We start from the raw sequence: 18,127 nt of genomic DNA, 5'->3' as shown, positions 1-18,127 counted from the left end.
TGGTATTGTGGTAATACCCAGAGACCCCAGTTGTGATCAGGGTCTTGTTGGCTAGCTGCTGTTCAAACACATCCTGGTGGTCTAAACAGGTTTTTTTGTGCTGATTTAATTTATCAAAACTGTATGTGGACAAGCCCCTAGTGAAAGATTGCCTCTGAGGAGCAGAAAATAGAAACTATATTTAAATTAACAGTCTGTTGGGGTATTTTTATAAAAGCTCTCATATAATACCTATTGAAAGAACAATGAAATGTCTATATAGTGTTTTGCTAACTTTTTTTCTATTGTATAGCTAGTCTTCTGAAGACAAGATGTTACAGCCTGAGAAGGCCCAGAAAAGAGACAAAGACCCAAACTAAGGAGGGCAAGAAAAATAGTGAAGAAATCTTAAAATGATGTAGGATTAATTTACTTGAGAAGTAAAGTTTTCTATAACCCCATTTTTCATGTTTTATGTTTCTAGCTGTAAATTTTTAGTAATTAAACTTTAGTCTAAAATATTTTTTCATCGAGGGGCGTATAAATGTTTAAAACTCAACTAGTGATTTTGAAATAAGTATCAGATAAGTAGTTTTTATACAGTTAGCATACTAATAACTTTCGGGCTTTGACACGTAGCATTGCACCTTGGATGTCTAAATGACAAAAAAGAGAATAGTTTTGCAGGTGAAAAGAACAATTCACACCACAACAGACTAGTATATTGGACTGTTGTAGGATTGGGAAAGTGAAATCTAAAAAAGACCACTTTTATTAGGCAATCACCTGTATTAGGAGAATAGTTCAAATATTAAGTATAATTTTACTCTTTTTCATTAGAAGACCACCTAAATAAAGGAATTAATGCAGTTAATCCCTTAAGTAGACATATCAAACATTTCACTGTATAGTGTTCTAGTGCTACTGGAGAATAACAAGCTTGTCACTATCTGAGGTATAATGTAAATTTCCCTCTTATATCCTGGTTGCTCAGTGACAAGAAAGTAGAATACTCTAACTTTGTCACCAGCTTTCCAAACAATACAAAAGAATCAGACAGTATGTTGTCTGTTTGTACAAGTGCTTCAGAAATGTGCATGGGCTGTTATCTGAGTTTTCTGAGTTTGAAGGAAAATATTGAGCTATAACTTGCAGTTGCTATGCTTTGAAAATGAGTTGTTTTTATAGAGGACAGGTTACAATAGTAAGTACATCATTTCAGCTAATGGACAGTAAGCAAATTTATTACCATAGCTGTACAAAACCCCCTCTCATTCGAGGTACATTGCACAGATGGCTTCATGTTGGACTAGAATTTCCAGGCTTGGGAAGACAAAAGCTGAGGGTAAAGAGTGTGTGTGTGTGTGTGTGTGTGTGTGTGTAAAAGTGCTGAGGGAGGGGATATCACAGGCACATAAAACAAGATAATCAAGTTGAACATGAGAGAAATATAAGATTACAGAACTGCTGGAAATAGATTAGTAGAAAATGGTGAATCTCAATAAAAATATTCTCAGTGAATAGTTTCAATGAGAAAATGAGATATACAATTTATATGCATTTTCATATTTAAATACTAAAAGCAGTGCAGTGAGTTGGAGACCATATTAAACAGCTTTGTAGGAACAATTCATTTAAAAAAAGTATAACCTTTGATACATCTATAATAAAGAACATTGCTTAATTGAAGTAAAAACCTAGCTTAATATGTTGTGTGGCCTTGGTTATGTGAAAATAAGCAGGCAGACGTAAACCAAATATGACAGCAGTATTCCCAAGAATAATCAAATGCATAAATATTACCTTGCTAGTGTCTAGATGCCATTGAAGGCTGATTGGTTTTATTTTTGTTCTTATACGTTGACTTCTTAGCAGACTAATTGGATATCTCTCCCTCAGTGAGAGAATTTACCTCATCAAAAAATTTATAAAGTTTTTCCTTTTAAAAAAAATAAGGTAATGGCAAATGTAGTCCTGAAATGAAAAGGTAGTTTTTCTTTTGTATTTAATAAACATAACTTTCTCTAAAGACTATATATGTTCAGGGGGGATATGATGGAGGTCTATAAAATCAAGAATGGTGCGGGGAAAGTGAATAGGGAAGGGTTATTTACTCCTTCACATAATGCAATAATCAGGGGTCACCAAATGAAATTAATAAACAGCAGGTTTAATGCTAAGAAAAGGACAGCAAGTCAATGCCCAGTCAACTTGTGACTCATTACCTGGGGGTGCTGTGAAGGGCAAAACTGTAAAAGGATTAAAAAATAATTAGATAAGTTCACGAAGGAGAGGTCCATCAATGGCTATTAGCCAAGTTGATCAGGAATGCAACGCTATGCTCTTGGGATTGCAGAAGCTAGGTTTGGAGGATGGGGTGGATCACTTGATTGCCTGTTCTGTTCGTTCCCTCTGAAGCACCTGGCATTGGCTACTGGGCTATATGGACCATTGGTTTGACCCCGTATGGCCACTCACTGTCCTAGTAAAAGCAGGTAAGATGGGGCTCTCTTCTCTTTCAGGATTCTTGATGCAGGAACCAGAAACACGATTCCCAAGAGAATCAAACGGGCTTCTTCCAGTGATTTCCTCAGAAGTGAAAAAGGAATACCATTTTCCTTGTACTCTGAATTGGATTATTTGGGGCATCTGTTTCTTAACAAAGACTGTGAGGAAGGTGTAGGAAAAACACATTCACTTTCTCCATACGGGAATCTGTTGAGGAAAATTGACTCGAAAAGTGATCCAACCATCACAATAAAAAGTCCACTTATTTCAGGGTCTCTGAAATCAGACCAGAACCATTTGGATGAGACCAAAGAGTTCTTCGACCTGAAGATTGACTCCTCCTTCCTTTGCCTTAGAATAGTTCTTGGGCAAAAAATGATTTTGATCTCTCTCAGTGGGATACATTCTGTAAAGGATTTAGCTGCCTGGAATATTGAAAATCCCTATCAAAAGAGATACCGAATCATCTATTGCTTCATGTGCTGCCATAGCGTGCATGATATTGGACATTTTGAGGCAGCACTGTATTCCATACAGAGCAAAATGGGCAACTTTTATTTATTTATTTATTTTTTAAAATCTGGATTCTATCAAGAGATAACATTGACTTCCCTCTGTAATGCTCAGACATCTCTCCAGGAGCAACAATAGGAAAGCCACCATTTGGTATGCAGAATGGGGTAGAAGAGGATTTTGAGGGAGTGTACTGGATAACCAAAGTGAGCATTGGGGCCAAGATAGTGAACCTGTAGGGTGGAGGTGGGGAGCAGGGGTCAGGGAGGCAATGTGGAATCCTGTTCGTAACCCAGACCCAACTCCCTCCTGTTTACATACCACTTTTAAGCTTGACAGTTGAGTTCTAATCCTACTGAGTTTCTTAGGTCTGTTAGATCAGTGGTTCTCAGAGTATGGGGTGGGGCTCCCAAAGGAGGCATGGGAATGTGTCGGGGAGGCGTGAGCTATGGGCTCCGGGTATCAGTTCTGTGGTGGTGGGGCTCTGGGTATTGCCCTGGGGGCACAGCAGCAGCGCAGAAGTAAGGATATTAATGGGGTGCTAAATCTGCTGTGAACCCCTGCTCTTTTTTAGTCTTATAATTACAAGGATCTATAGAGGAAGCATGTACAAATGGAGAATAGAAACATAAGTATGCCAAACAAGTGATGTTTCGGGCCTCCTGTGGAGGCAGCTGCTCTCTAAAGCATCAGAAAACAGAAATAGCTGAAGAATCTGAGCAGTTCTATCAACATTCCTTGCTGAAAATAATGAATTAGGAGAATAAGTGTCTTGGTGGTCTTTCAGTGTAGAATATGAAATGTGGCCTATGTCTGCAAAGTTATTAAAGTGTGTGTGAGAAAAGTTGGATATTTGTAGGGAGGATGGTGGTTTAGAGGGAGGCAGAAAAAGTGAGATTTTCAAGCTTAAATTTCCTAAGGGGGTAATCTTGACAAATTTCTTCTGCAAAAGTTGGGATGGTGATGTTTTAAATGTGGAAAATTCAGTTTCTCTTTAAAGAGTTGTGTCAAATTTGGAGACTAAATTCAGCAATTAGATTTTAGGCTTGTTTTCACGGCAAATCTCAGCAGTGTATTAACAGTGGGTGATTGTTGCTTTCCACCACCCTTTGTAGAGGAGGCATCTAAATAATCTCTTAAGTGTGCATTAGACTGTTACATCAACTCAAGTAAAAATATGATAGATCCACTCATGAATAAATGTTCAATCAACAAGAGCAGTGAATCCGTTGACCTTGGGATTTGGTGCACTTTGGACCCAATGGTAGTTCAGACTCCTGAGGGCTGTAATACTTTGGTCTAATTCTAATTGTTGGTCTTGGCTGGGTGATGTTTAATTTAATGGCCAGTGGTCTACAGGAGGTCAGACTAGGTCAGTGGTTCTCAAACTTTTGTACTGGTGACCCCTTTCGCATAGCAAGCCTCTGAGTGTGACCTCCTTTATAAATTAAGAACACTTAATATATTTAACACCATTATAAGTGCTGGATGCAAAGCGGGGTTTGGGCTGGAGGCTGACAGCTCGTGACCCCCCATGTAATAACCTGACAACCCCCTGAGGGGTCCTGACCCCCAGTTTGAGAACCCCTGGACTAGGTGATCTGACGGACTTAAAAATTTATGACTCTCTTGTAGGCAGAAAGAACAGACAATTCTGCAGAAATGTGTGAAGTGGTGATTTGACCACCCTGTTACAACTTTTAATGTGATGACTTTTTTTTGGACTCTCAGTGGGTTATTTGAATGCAACCAAGTTATACTTTCACAAAAGATTGGTCTCTTTGGATACAAAGAATATTGCAAGAAATAGATATTCGATTCCCTGTCAAGACATTATCCTTATCTATTGTCTCTGTGGATTGCATTGTTGTTCCATACATATGTTTTGAAAAAGTTATAATTAACCATTATTGTAGTCACTTTGTTTCCAAATGTGTGTCTGTTTCAGTATCTTCTGCTCATGTGGGGGCTCTTAGTAACACTTGTGTTGTCTCTGACTTCATGCTTTTGAGCAAGACATAATCCTTCCGTGGTGGATTGCTGGACATCCATGTGACACAGGATAAGAAACTGATCTTTTGATTCTAGAAATCTCCAATGCCATAGAAACAGTTTTTAGAGCTGTCAGGGATGAGTAGTCATATCTTCGAGAAACTATCTTAACAGCCAGATCAATTTTTCTTTTAAAAAATAAATTGTATTGTTAATCTGATTTTTGGAGATATTCCAGTTTGGTCAGGTTCCTCCCCCACCCCCCAGTCATATTTAAAAAGGAAATTTTAGTTATAATTGTTAGTAAAGTTTGCTAATCACTTGAGAGGCGTACATTTGAAAGCTAATTTCACTTCATTAAAAGCCTAGTTGAAATAATGCCGAACAAATACTGCAGTAGTATTACTGTCACTTTATGAAGACCAAATTATTTTATTTCCCAGGTAAAACTAATGAATATGGATCTCTTGATTTATATTCAACATCAACTACATTGCACTGTTTTTCCTTCCGTGTTTATGAATGGCTTCTTCCTTTTTAAACTTTAATGTCAAACCCCCACAGCTTGAAGAGCACTCTGATTATGTCCTGGCGTGAGAGACTGGTGACAACCCTATTTTATTAGATTCAAAAAAGAAAATTATTTTCTTGTTAGTGTTTTCCCTAAGCCTTTACATGAGTTGGTTCCCTTTTTGTGCGATGAATTAGAGGTAGAAGAGCTGTCAAAGGAGGCACAGGCTGAAGGAACCACAGTAGTAAGGAGGAGAAGCTCAAACGAGCACTTGTAATGAAACTGTTAAAAACTGAAGAACTATCAGGTAGGACACTCCATTTTCAAACTCTCCAGTGTCCTACTTAAGGAACCATACTTTATCACTTGCAGCAGGCAGAGCAGATGGCTGGAGAGATGCAAGCAGGGATTTCCCCTATGGTTCTGACACCCACGCTTACTGACTCCTCCTTGCAGCACTAGGAGCCTATTTCTGCTCTGATAGTGTGCCCTCCACCCCCACCCTTCCCAGCCAGGGATTTTCCTTCCCACAAAAAGTGTGACATCCAGAAAGCAACATGATTTAAAAACAAACAAACAAAAAAGAACAAACCTAGAACATTGCTAATATCCAGACTCCTCAGAATCCTCATCTTGCTTTTTTATTGATAAAGGAGGATTTTCAGGGCTTAAGTATCCCAGAATAGAATTGCATATAGACAAGCCAAATCTTATATCAAATGAAGAGGAACCCAAGAAAGCAAGTATTTTCCTGTCCTGCAAAAAGAAGGAACCCAAGACTTTACCCCTCAGTTCAGCACTCTTTAGCATCATTCCTGCCATTTGTTATACCCCCCTATGCATCCTGAAGTTAGATTGTAAGATCTTTGTTGCAGGGAGTGCGCTCCTGTGCTTTGTACCTCATCTAGTACAATGGAGTGAGTGATCAGAGAAAAAGCATCAGTACCAGGAGAGAAGTGTGAAAGCCCAAGCGGAGAGAAACCGGCTTAGCAGAATTCAGTTTTTGTTTAATAATTAACAGGTAATATTGATGTTTGTTTTTGATGTTTTCTAAAAAAAAAAATAAATTTTAAAAAATTTCACAGTTGTGGGAAATTATGGGGATGGTTAGATAATGTGGGAGGGTTAGACAGTGATTATTTACTGACAGGAGACATTGAGATTAAAAATGTTAAAAAAGCTTTATAATAATTAAACACAGATTGCACCATTACATGTCAAAATATGCAAAGTGTAAATATTCTTAAATCAAAGTCTCAGGTTCTCAAGCAGCATTTTTCTTACTCGATCTGTAAATTTCTTTATGAATGGAAATCTTTTTTCGTCTGTGTGTTTACAGTGAAATTGATGTTTACTGACATTTACCAATAGAAATCTAATCCTTCTAAGCCTAACTATATTGAAGGCCACAGAGAAAATGTGTGTAGGAGTAGGTGTGTCAGCTTCAGTTGCATGCTTCCTCTTGGCCACTTATCAGACTGCTGTGAGGGATCTAGCCACTGAATCCACAAGTGTTTTATGTTGAGCATAGCCAGTTTCACGGTGAATGGCCAAAGGGCTGTTTACTTTTTTTTTTTTTCTTCAGAGACTGGAACACAAAAAGGTAAACTGCCCAGTGGCCATGTGCCAGGGAGTTGGCTGTGCCTCATAGCAGATTAACTTTGTGGCAGCCCATCCAGAGAACGGTTGGGACATGGTCTCACAAGTGCAGTAGGCTTAACCATATGAGTACAGACATAAGGTGTGTGTCGATAATGTGGAGGCATATGAATTTATACCCCAGTCCTCTGCATTCGTCGTGTTGTACCCTAGAGAGTTGAACCTGGACAGACAACTAGTGGAAATGGGAGGTGTGAATAAGTGGAAGGACCCTGGAGGGGTGATGAATCCTGTGTAGTGCACCTGTCAGGTGCTGGAAGGCAAACGTGGGTAAATGTCCCTGTGATGAATCCCATCATGTTTATAGCTAGTCGAAATGGATGCTAAAGAAGGTTCTGGGATGCTGACTGTAGCAATCTCAGATACAAACCTGCCAAAGCCAGACTTATTGGCCGCGGGGCCAAGTACTCTGCTTACCATTGGCAGAGAAATTAAGTCAGTGTGGACTATCAACGGTCAAAAATCCTGGTGGAAGTGAAACGGAGGTAAGACCAAAAGGTTCTGTGCCAGAACTCCATTGACAACAGGGAAGTGGAGGGTGGTAAATAATACTGTCAGACTTATGATACCAAGTAGAGGGTGGCGAAAGGCTCCAAAGTGGTGGGAGGCAACTATGTGAGGCAATTCAGGAGGAAAGTTCCCCTTAGTTAATGGCTTCAGAAGGGTCAGTCAAGATGTAATTGAACCTGAGATGGATAGCGGAGTAAGCACAATTCCCATCTCCTCCTGGAGGTGTGAAGTGGGCTACTAGGCTCAAGAAAAATGGGGAGATTCCACCTCTCATTGGGACCATTCATCTTGCTGAGGCACACCAGTGCCAAAGACCCACCTTGCAGGGTGCCAAGTCTAGCTACCCCAACCAATCAGGAGATTGGGGTTGACAGTAGCATATGGAGGCCCCACAAACTCTGTCCTTGTCTATCCCTTTCCTAAGATAACCAGGCATGACATGTATTTATACGCTGTAGATGGAAACTGACCAATAATGTTTTCATGTAACTGTATGATCATTAGAATTGTTTACTGTCTGAATATATGAAGTGTAACAGCAGATTCTCTGTCTAGAAGTTAAGTGCCAAAATAGCCCCAGGGTATTTGTCACACACCTTTGCTTTGTTCCTTTTTTTGAGGAGGGAGAAATGTGAAGATTTGGGGAGTGAGTCTGTACAACCTATGAATTGAAATGGCTGTCATTGAATGCCAGTGTCTCTGTATCTTTGTGTAGCCACCATTGTTGTCAGGACCTCTAGCAGATACACACCAGACTAAAATAGACTGCCACTGATCACAATGATTTTGAATGTTTAGGGAACAGTGTCCTAATAGATAAAGCTTAAGATGCGGTATTAGTTGGTGACCAGATCATACTAGGGAAGAGAATGGCTCTTTATGCATCCATCTATAATATGTAAAAAAAACTGCATGGTCATGGGGCACTTCAGTTTGAGTGATATATGCTGAAGGTCTCATGCTGCCAGTACTGAAATTTCTTTGGATTTCTAAATATTATAGATAACAATTTCCTAACTCAAAAAATGTTGCATCAACACACAGGAATTCATGTTAGACCTTGTCTTGACAGATAAAGAGGAACTGGTCACAGAACTAAAAATGAATGGTAGTTTAGGTAGAAGTGATTGTGACTTGATCACATTTATAATGTGCTAACAGAATAAAGTCCAAACCAGTTATTTAGATATCGATATAGATATCTACACATATACTTGGTGCTTGAAAAGGGCCAGTTTCACAAAGCTGAAAACAATTGGGAGCCAGGTCAGCTGAGAGGAAGAATTTAATCAGAAAAATGTGAATGATTGGGAATTATGTAAGGACTCTGTACTAGATATTGAAAAAAACCACAGTTGGGGGAAAAAGCTGTATTGGTTAAAAAACAGAACAAAACCCCCTCCAACAAAACTGCGGTTTACAGGGGAAGTGAAGGCAGCGATAAAATATATAAACAAATGGAAGAAAGGGGAGGTTGACAGTCTTGAATATAAATCAGAAGCTAGGAATTGTAGAACTGATAAGGGAAGCAGGGATACAAGTACAAATTGAGGGTCAGCAGAATTATGGGCAATAAGGAGTTCATGTATTCTAGGAACAAAAAGAATCCTAACAATAGTATTGGTCCATGACGAGATGAAAAAGATAAAATTATCAACAATGTAGAAAAGGCAGACACGTTCAATAAATATTTGTGTTTTGTATTTGGTGAAAAACAGATGATGCAGTCATATCCTATAACATTCTTTCCATTCCACTGGTGCCTCAGGAGGATGTTAAACAGCGGCTATTAAAAGTAGACATTTTTAAATCAGCAGGTCTGAATAACTTGCATCTAAGAGTTACAAACGAGCCGTCTGAAGAGCTTGCAGTACCATTAATGTTGTTTTTCAGTAAGTCTTGGAATACTGGGGAAGTTCCAGAAAACTGGAAGAAAGCTAATGTTTTTCCAATATTTAAAAAGATAAATGGGATGACTTGGGTAATTATAGGTCTGTTAGTCTGTTAATCCTGGGGAAGATAATGGAGTGGCTGATATGGAACTGAATTAATCAAGATTTAAAGGCGGGTAATAAAAATAATTCTAATCATCGGTTTGTAGAAAATAGTTTGACAGGAGCTATCTTAATATCTTTTTTGATGAGGTTACAAGTTTGGTTGATAAAGGTAATAACATTAATGTAATATACTTAGACTTGTACAGGCAGTTCTCGGACTTACAACGCAATTGGTTCCTGAAAATTGCATTGTAAGTCGAAATGTCGGAACTCAGAACCGCAATACAGGGAGTCCTCAGACTTAAGACTCCGACTTATATCGGACACCACTTACGACGCTTTTCAGTTGACTGCCTGTTTCGCTCCTACGACGCTTGTTTCACCCTTATGACTCTTGATTTACATAAAGTTTGCTTGAAATCACTTCCTGGATGTGTTATACTGGGATGGAGCTGGAAGGGGTCGCTTCTGATTGGCTTTGAGGCAGCAGGGTAGCTTGTTGCCAGGTAGGGTTGCTGCTTGTTTTTGATTGGCTCCCGGCCCCGGTCTTAGCCCATTAGAAAGCCTGAACAGTGATTTGCTGAGGCTCAGCATGTGTGCCATTCTCCTTGGCTTTCTGAGCCTGTGTTGCCGGCATTCTGAGCAGCATATGTGAGTTTGTTTGTTTGAATGCTGCTTACAAAATACAGTGTATGGTAAATACATTGATATTGCAACATTAGTTATCTATAATTCATTTAGTACAAAAGCCTGGGTTATTGTGATGAAAATAGTGTCTCAAGCCTTGGTTCAGGAACCAATCCCCCCTTCATACCATTGATTCCTATGGGAAAAGTGGTTTTGACTTACAACGCAATTCTGAGGAATGAATTGTGTCTTAAGTCCGAGGACTCCCTGTACACTGCATTGCAGGACCTAGCCTCGTAAAGTTGAAACCAATTGTTGTAAGTCGAATCAGGGTATCAAATCAGAAACGTCCTAAGTGCTGTTCATCAGAAGTCGAACATCGTAAAGTTGAGGACTGCCTGGATAAGGCATTTTAATTGGTACAGCATGATATTTTGGTTAAAAAAGCTAGAATGATATAAAATTAATATGGCACATATCAAATGGATTAAAAGCTGACTAAATAATAGGTCTTAAAATGTAATTGCAAATGGAGAATTGAGTGTGTGTATTTCTAGTGGGGTCCTGCAGGGACTGGTTCTTGGCCCTACACTATTTAACATTTTTGTTGTTTCTGGAAGAAAACATAAAATCCATTACTGATAACATTTGAGCCCTAACTGGTCAATTTATATTCTGAGGAGGTTGGCTGGATCTAGGAGATGCCATTTCCTTCAGTTTGTCTGTATGGTTCTGGAAGTTTGGAGGCTGGAAAGTTACTAGCAACAGAATAAAGACTCAGAGAGCCACACACAAAGTTCTGGCTAGAAGAGAAGGCTCCATGATTGAAGACATGCAGAACTGGATTGCCCCAGAGGACCCTGAGTCCAGCGCAAAGAATGTTCTGGAGTGGTGAAAAAACGGAGGCAGGGAAATGCATGTAAGGTTTTATTTTTGTATAAATGAAGTAAAGAACAATGATTTTAGAGTCCTGTGCAAAGTTTGTGTGTTATGTTGCACTACTTGTGCCCCTAGAAGAGGTGATCTGTGGGTCAAGAGCATCCACTAGGCAGGAATTCTGGGAGAGGGTGCATCTTGCCACAGTTCACCATGCCATTCCAGATTGTATTACTGCAATGCTCTGTACAGTACATGCACCTATCTTAGAATGCTATCCTAAAAGCTACAGTTCCCAAAGAATTTGGCTGGTTCCCTGCTTGACAACGCACAGTACACTAACTTTCTGAAGACCACAGTACCTTCCAGTTATAACTGAAGGTATTGGCTTTGATGCATAAAGCTATATGGTTTGAGTCCTTGCTAGTTGAGACCACTTTTCCTGAATTTGGGTATCTGGAGGATGGTAGTGGACTGTTCTCAGTTAGAGGGTCTTGTATTTTAAATTTGCACCCCTACATCTCTGACTTGACAGAGCTAGTGTCTCTTGACTCTCAGGGAAGAATAGAAGGCTTGCCATTCCTGAGCGGGTTGGATAACTTATATTAATAGCATATTTTTAGGGAATATATTTTCTTTGACACAGTCAGTGGTTGCTTCTGGGAAATAGACACGTGCCTGCTAATATTTTCTGATAGACAGCATTTTTGTAAACATAAAAATAGATACATAAAAACAGCTGTTAAAGGAGGCACATTCTTTTACTTTTAGCTTTAGCACTGTATCTGAGATGCACAGCAGCACCGTTTGTTTCATTTTTGTTTGTCAACCCTTGACAAATCATCCAGTTGGTCACTAGCCAGATTTTTCCTACTCACTGTCAGCACTTCAAGTGTGTGTAGGATTTGAGGTAGATGAGGGAAATTAATGACGCCTCCCAGAAATTCCACACAATTTAAGGGTAAACTAAGATGCAGAGAGGCTTCAGAATTAATACTTTGAAATGAACGGAGACTGTTCACATCCTACAGAGGACGGATATTGCCTGGTTTTGAGCAATTGAGGACCTCTTATAGTGTGTCGCTGAGGAAGGATTTTGGGAACTCGTGCTAGGAAGGCAAACAGCCTGTTAGCTGAAAAAAAAATGACTATGTGGGAGCTCTCTGGATATTGATGTTTAGTAAGGATTTGAATGCTGAGGATCTTCTGTAAGACAGATTTGCCATCCATTCTTTATCCCCACAGATGATGGGTGTGCAGGAGCACTGCAGCGGGAGTAGTGACAAAGCACCAAAGGGACTGCTACTGTAAAGTGCACTGGGTAAGGAAAATAGGCAATGTATTCTTCTCCATAGTTTTGGAGAACCACCCAGTGCAGATTGGCTGTTGGTTCTGTGGTTCTACCTATCTATGCATCTTCCAACAAATAGCTTGAAACCATAGACTTCGTTTACTTTCTGTACACCTTCAAAGGTTTATCTTTGTAACTATAAATGTTAGAAAATTTTGTGCAGAAACTGATTAAATGCCATATTCACCAAAGTGTCATATTTGCCAGAATTAATTTTGTTAATCCTCTTAACAAATTAAACCTTAATTGTTGGTTTCAGCATTCTTTCCATCATAATTAAAAGAAATAGTGATTAGTCTGGTTTTTGGTACTGGAGGTATGCTAATGTTAATATGATTTCTCTGTAAATAACGTACACAACTGAAAGGCAACATTTTAGGACTAAAATATTTGTTTTAATTTTAATCTCAAGTTGGATCTCTTATTTTCTTTTTCCAATATACCTTTCCAAAATACACATATGCATATCTTTTCAAAGATGGTCTTGGTGACTGAAATATTTTAAGGGGGGGGGTTACTTCTGAGTTTGTTTTGGCAATTATAAAATGTAGAATTTTCTGAAAATTGAAATGTCATATACAGTCTTCCTCACCCCATTTCCCTTTCACTCTCTGTCATATTCTGGAGTGCAATCCAGACTAGTAAAGTGGTTGTGTTACCACCTGCAACCTTGGGTGCCTCACAAACCTTTGCTGCTGTAGCTTACAACCTGGGTGCCTCACAAACAGCCAAACAAGAATGCCAGTCACACGCAGAGTGTCTGTGTATAGCTGCAACCTGTCCACCACATTCCAGCCAACGCTCTGGCTTCCATCAGCCTTGGTTACCTCTTGCAAGGTAACCCCAATACACTCCCTGTCTTGGATTTTCCCTGGAAACTGATATTCTGCACTATCCACTCGTCTCCTGGACAGTTCAGATAATAGAGGTCCATTGCCCCTGTAAAGGGTCAATATACTGTAGTTTGCTGCTTTAATTGAAGATACCAACCAGTTCAGATTAAACACAACACTGGATTAGTTTTGATTAAAGAATGAAATAGATTTGTTTAATGACAAAGAGAGATTTTTTAAGTGAGTACAAGTACAAGGTATTAAATTCAGAAATGTTTATAAGAGAAATAAAGATAAAACGCTTCCTAGTAGCTAAGATTTGATAATCTAGACTTAGTTCAAGGTAAAATCCTTACCACACATTCCCAGCAATATAAGTGACCAAATTCTCAAGTTGGCATCTGGCCCCAAAGTCCGAAGGGCTGGTTCCTTTGTCATCTTAGGTGAAAGAGCGAGTAAGAGAGATACAAAGAGAATACCTGGGGTGCTTTTGCCCCTCACTTTTATTGTCCAGTCACTCTTTCAAAGCATTTTCCAGAGGGTTACCCCTAGATCAGGGGTGTCCAACCTGTGACTCTGGAACAACACGCAGCTCTTCAGAAGTTAATATGCAGCTCCTTGTATACGCCAACTTTCCAATGTGCTGGGGGTGCTCACTGCTCAACCCCTGGCTCTGCCACAGTCCGTGCCCCCGCTCCTCCCCCCAGAGCCTCCTGCATGCCAGGAAACAGCTGATTCGGACGTGCAGGCGAGAGGGGGAGGTGCTGATTGGCGGGGCTGCCAGTGGGTGGGAGGCGCTGGGAGGGGGGAGCTGATAGGGGGCTGCTGATGTATTACTGTGGCTCTTTGGCAATGTATGTTGGTAAATTTTGGCTCCTTCTCAGGCTCAAGTTGGCCACCCCTGCCCTAGATAAAGTTCCTTCCAGCTGTGAGGCTGGAGACATGGCAGTCTCACTGTGAAAGAGATTCCATGTCGTTTGCAAAATGGAGATCAGTCTGCTTCTGCCTCCCTTCCCTGATGAAGAATGGCCACTTGACTGGTGATTGCCAATCAACTTTCACACCTGGCTAGAGGCGTCAGCTTGCCCTTTGTCTGGTAAACTCATTTCAGTCATAATTTTAGTTTTCAAATGATACTTCACAAGGCATATTTTGTACAAAGATTATTTCAGTGGTGTGTAGGGTGTAAATACAGGGAGGCATTTGGTGACACTCTCCCAAAGGCTATGCATAGTGGTGATCCTCTCACTGCCTGTGCTTAATGGTGTAATCTGCCTTAAGTAGTTGCTAAAGAACAACTTGAAGGCACCTCCTTTCCCCAGGGACTTAATGCATTTCTCCTACAGCACTCCTTGTCCCTTCTATTTATGGGATATAGTTCTCAAAAATGAGTAAAGAACACTTAATCAGAGCCACGTAGCCACTGTACCACTGGAGTCATCATCATCTTTGCCTCTACCTCATCCATCTGTTTTTTATCAGAGGGGTAGCTGTGTTAGTCTGTATCCACAAAAACAACGAGGAGTCCGGTGGCACTTTAAAGACTAACAGATTTATTTGGGCATAAACTTTTGTGGATAAAAAACCCACTTTTTCAGATGGGTTTTTTACCCACGAAAGTTTATGCCCAAATAAATCTGTTAATCTTTAAGGTGCCACCGGACTCCTCGTTGTTCATCTGCTTTTTGTGTCTGTTCAGGTTCCCCCTCTTAAGTATATTTATTTCCTGTTTGGTTCTTTCCTGGGATCATGCCTGTGTTCCTTGTTTCTACATACAGCTCTTTCTGCTTGGTACTGGTAAAGCTGGTGAAACTCCTGATACATTTTTTGATATATTTACATACAAATCATTGTTTTTCTTTCATTATGCCCTACAGGAGAATATGCAAATGAAGAAAAAGTTTCTACTTTTAGTAGTATTTCATCTCTTAAGTTCACTGGCCACTTTGATATGTCATTCAGAAACCTTTTTTGTTTTGTATGCATATTTTTAGGAAATTCAGGTTCATGTGAAAAAATATTTTCTTTTATATTATGCAACATCTAAGATTATTGGCATTAAATAATTTAATTTCAAGGCACACAAGAGGAACAGTAGCACATACTGTGAAACTTTCTACTCTTTTCCCTCCCATATTCAATAAAACACAAACTCTTTTATCTCCTTGCATCCTTTCGTGTTTCTAGTTTGTCACTCTTTCCCGTATGCAGATCTTGACACAGTCACTTGTTTAAGTTGACTTTTTGGAGATCAATACACATTTAACCATTGCTACTTGAATGTAACAGGACGGTAATGATAACAATTTAGTTGCCTCATTAGCCAGTCATAGATTTGAATTTAATTTTATCCGACCTTTAATATATACAAGGTGAAAATATGCTATCACGTTTATTTTCAATCATTTAAGTTCTGGGGAGTAGTAGGTATCACAGTTGAGTTCAGTCTACTCCCTGGATGATAGGATATAGTCATGTGTAGTAATGTATAAAAAAATTAGAAGGTCCAGGATATAAAATGTAGCTATTTAGACTGTAAGCTCGTTGGGGCAGGGACTTCCCCGCTCCCCCCCCATTTGTAGAATCTAGCACAATATGGTCCTGGTCCATGTTTGTTGCTCCTATATATTATTTGTATTACCATGACTTACAAAGAAAAATATCCTTCTACTACATGTATTATCCTCCAGTGTGAACAAGGAAGTGTTTACTGGTAATAAAAGCCATTTATGGCAACTCTATATACACATGAGATCGAGGAGCGTGCTCTACGCCAGCATGTATTGGGAATCCAGTGGAGTCAGCTCGAAACCTTTGAGGTAGGAATGGCTTCATGTTGCTCTGAGTGGTTTTCAACCTTTTTTTCTGGCGACCCAGTTGAAGAAAATTGTTGATGCCCGTGACCCAATGGAGCCAGAGGGTTGGGGCACGGGTTGAGGGCTGTGGAGTGGGGCCGGGAATGAGGGATTCAGGGTGTGGGTGGGGGTTCAGGCTGTGGGGTGGGGCTGGGGATGAGGGTGCAGGAAAAGAATCCGAGATGTGCAGGGGCTCAGGGCTGGGGTAGGGGACTGGGGCGCAGGCTTACCTCGGGCAGCGGCACAGTGGGGGTGCTAAGGCAGACTTCCTGCCTGTCCTGACACCGCAGATCGTGCTGTGCCCCAGAAGCGGCCAACAACAGGTCAAGCTCCTAGGCGGAGGTATGCAAGCAGCTCCGCGCAGCTCTCGCCCCGCTGGCACTGCCCCCCCCCCCCCCAGCTCCCATTGGCCGGTTCCCGGAGCCGGTGCTTGGGCTGGGGGTGGGTGCAGCGTGTAGAGACCCGTGGCCCCCCTGCCTAGGAGCTGGACCTGCTGCTGGCTGCTTCCAGGGCACAGCGTGGTGTCAGAACAGGTAGGAATGATCCTGCCTTAGCCAGGCAGCACTGCTGACGGGCCTTTTAATGGCCCGGTCGGCGGTGCTGAGCAGAGCTGCCGCAACCCAGTACCTTACGTTCCGTGACCCAGTACTGGGTCGCAACCTGCAGTTTGAAAACCACTGCTCTAACTGTTCACTGTGTATCCAGAAGGCTGATTAATTTGGACTCCTGCTTGTCTTTTTGTTAGTATTAGGAGAGGAAATCAAAGTAAACGCTGGAAGTTCTCTAAAACCATGTGAGAACTGTAGGTTATTAATCTTACTCTATAACCAAAAATAATGAAATTACCGGTAAGGTTGCTATATGTAATGCAAGAGAAGATATACTGTTAAACACATCCATAAACAATTCTGACATTGACCTTAACACTCAATTCACACACAGACCGTTAAACAGAAACCTTCTTAATAACTAGCACCCAGAAAACCTTAACTCTGCCCCTGAATTTGTTGATGTTTTGAGACCTGAGCTTACTACCATTGTAATTGAAAATGGAGTGTTACCTGTTACGCAGTATCGATTTAGATTTACATTAATACACCTCTACCTCAATATAACGCTGTCCTTGGGAGCCAAAAAATCTTACTGTGTTATAGGTGAAACTGCGTTATATCGAACTTGCTTTGATCCGCTGGAGTTTTATATTTTTTTTTTTTGAGAGAGAGCTGTATGAATAATTTATACTTAGTAGTCCTTGTTACTGTCTTGTTACAGGAGCAGTTATAGTTGCTTAGGGGCTAGTCATTGGGTATTTAAACTGTTTTTATAAATTGGGATTGAGCTTGATATCAGATTTGTTACTCTTAGCTTGTTTTTGTAGTTTTCAACATAGGTTATTTTTGCAGATAATGGGTAATGGCATATCCATATCTTGAAATGATTTGACTTGTAAGGTTTTTTAGTTTTGGAATTTCCTTTATTTATTTGTTTTTAAACCTGATTTGATATTATGCCAGACTCTTCCTTCTTATTGTGTAAAGCACTAGGCACTATAAGGTGATGGTTTGATTGTCCATTAAAGATTTCTTTGGTGGGTGTCCTCTGGTATCTCCTGTTGTGTTGTTGGTATTCTCGCCTGACTAGCCTCCCAACTGTTCAGTCTCATTTCTGGATTTACAGTCTAGTCCTGGCTCCCCAATTTCAGACCCCAGCCAGTCATTCCCAAGGTGCAGCCCCATTCGATGGTCTAACACCAGTCCTAGCGTTCCTGCTTCTGGCTTGCCAGTCTCTTTGATTCCTTCTGTGCCCCATCCCACTCTGCTCTCCCCCCTGGTTGGTTGGAACTTAGCAAGTGTAACAGCTGCCAAAGGTGCTTGCACACCATTCTGTTTCTCTGACTGATGTTTCCCATGTGATAT

The 18,127-nt window shown here is 40.4% G+C and overlaps 1 protein-coding gene across 3 annotated transcripts in view; it reads left to right on the top strand.

Moving 5' to 3' along the window:
* Nucleotides 1-18,127, top strand: part of STAG2 (STAG2 cohesin complex component) — a 167,629-nt gene that overhangs the window by 17,986 nt on the left and 131,516 nt on the right. Inside the window, exons 1-2 of one of the 3 annotated variants that reach the window (XM_065556625.1) lie at nucleotides 3,482-11,215; nucleotides 12,418-12,493. The exons of the other annotated variants lie outside the window; for them this stretch is intronic. The gene's annotated coding sequence lies outside the window, so the exon portion shown is untranslated. Of the gene's footprint in view, nucleotides 1-3,481; nucleotides 11,216-12,417; nucleotides 12,494-18,127 lie in introns of those variants that run through there. 3 annotated transcript variants of the gene reach the window in all.

Source organism: Chrysemys picta, chromosome 9 (genome assembly GCF_011386835.1).
Source record: "Chrysemys picta bellii isolate R12L10 chromosome 9, ASM1138683v2, whole genome shotgun sequence".
NCBI classification, from domain to species: domain Eukaryota; kingdom Metazoa; phylum Chordata; order Testudines; family Emydidae; genus Chrysemys; species Chrysemys picta.
Note: the sequence above shows the minus strand (reverse complement) of the source record. Positions and strands in the feature narration are given on the sequence as shown.